Below are 2,086 nucleotides of genomic sequence, written 5' to 3'. Positions count from 1 at the left end.
GGGTGAGTAAGATAACAAGAAGCAAATCTTCTTGCAGTGGAAAGGGGCCATTGTGTTTTCCCCCCTTTCTCCCCCTCCAGGTACCAAGGCCCTATGTTTCTTTGTCATTTGACATTTTGCATTTTATGCCTTTTTATATTTCACCAACCCATATTGTTTGTTCTGCTGTTTGAGTTTTATATTTTGTTAACCCTGTTTTGTCAGTGATTGTAAGTGTCTAACCTTTGTTGAATCCTGCCCCTTGGGGCATTGTAGTGTTCACTATACCCTCTGATTTATGCCTGTTATGTTCCCAATATTAAAAGGTATATGATTAAGCCCCCACTGGTTGTCTGGCTCTGCTCTATAGGGGAGGTACTTGTGCACCTGCTTTGATCCCTTCAATTGGAGAGGGGGTACCTCTTGGAGTATTGCCCGGGTTACAACAGTTCTGAGCTGCAACACCAGGACTGCAGAACACAGCAGAAGCCAGGTTGGAGCCTGTGGTTCCCAGCTGGCTCTTGCTGCCACCAGCCCTGATCCCTGAGGCCCTGTGCTCCTGCCCACTGCCACTTTCCTCCCTGCACCTGCCACCACTGCCTTTCCCCTTCTACTTCCCTTCCTTCCCTGCCCACTGCCACTACTCTCCCTCATCTGCCTGCCACTCCAGCAGGACGCGGTTCCTGGATGGATGGACAGGACTCCCAGGAGCCAGCTGGGAACCACATGATGGCAGCTGGGCTGAGCTAGATTCTGCTGCACGGGCAATCCTGCCCCCCCCCCCCTTCTTATCTGATTCTCTGCTCTTGGGGGAGGGTAGGAGAGGAACAGCCCCAAGGTCACTAGACCAGAAGTCTCTGCTAGACAGAAGTTCCAACTGGGGGCTGGGGGGGTAGGAGTGGAGGAGGTTTGCTGCTGCTGGGTCCTGCTGCTGGCTCCTCCTAAGTCCTGCTGCTGCTGTCACCGTGCCATCTTTCACAGGTAGCCAGAGCCAGATAAATATTAATTTTCTAAAATTTTTAGGGCCCCATGGGCCAGATAAAATGGCCCATAGGCCAGATCCAGCCCATGGGCTGAACTTTGCCTAGCCCTGAGCTAGACTGTTCTCAGTGGTGGCAGATGACAGAACAAGGAACAATGAACTCAAGTTGCAGCAAGGGAAGTTTAGGTTAGATATTAAGAAAAACTCTCTCTCTAGGAGGGTACTAAAGAACTGAAACAGGTTACTGGGACAGCTGGTGGAATCTCTGACCTTGGAGGTTTTTAAGATCCAGTTAGACAAAGTCTTGGCCAGGATGATCTAGCTGGGGATAGTCCTGCTTTGAGCAGGGGATAGCACTAGATGACCTCTGAAGGTCCCTTCCAACCCTGATTTTCTATGATTCTATGACTTCTGAAATTAAACACTAGCTTAAAGGCCCCATGAGGATGCTTGTGCCAGCACTTTTAACTAAGTTGACTTGTTTTCTCATCTACAAGTGTGTTGTGGTAACAAGAACACTGTCAGGGGGTGAACATGACATGCTGTAGAACAAGCAATGTTTATTTCATAGTAAAATTAGAACAGAAAGGCTGCAAAGCTTAACATTAATTAGTACACAGTGCTCCACTTCAGAGTAAAGTTTCCCCTTAGAGACAGAGGAGTTAATATAGCCCAATCTCAGCATGTGGTAGCCCCTTCTCAAACCAGCTCCTCTATCACTTAGGGTATATTCAGCATTACATTAAGATCACCCTAAATGCCCCACCATGCAAATGTTCACCTGGCTTAAGTCACTCTAAAAACGGTGCACCCAAACTAATGTTAGTTCACTTTAGAGGTGAACCAGCTTTAGATCTACCTGTTAACCTGATCTAGCAAAGGTTAACCTGGGCTAGCAAACACCTACATGCATTCACAGCACAGCCCTGGGGCTAGGAAAGCCCAGCCATGCACCACAGCCCCAGAGCTGTGCTGTTTTAATCTCCCCAGCCCTGACCAGGCCATTTTTCACCCTTCTGCACACTACTTTTCCCCTTGCATACCATACAGCCCCCTCCATGGATCTACCAAGCCTCCTGGACTTGTCAGTACCACCCCCCCAACACACATGCACACATACCCAAA

The sequence above is a fragment of the Gavialis gangeticus genome, unplaced genomic scaffold (genome assembly GCF_001723915.1).
Source record: "Gavialis gangeticus isolate Ggan-Ray unplaced genomic scaffold, GavGan_comp1, whole genome shotgun sequence".
In the NCBI taxonomy this organism is placed as follows: domain Eukaryota; kingdom Metazoa; phylum Chordata; order Crocodylia; family Gavialidae; genus Gavialis; species Gavialis gangeticus.
The sequence above is the reverse complement of the archived record's forward strand: the minus strand, read 5'-3'. Positions refer to the sequence as shown.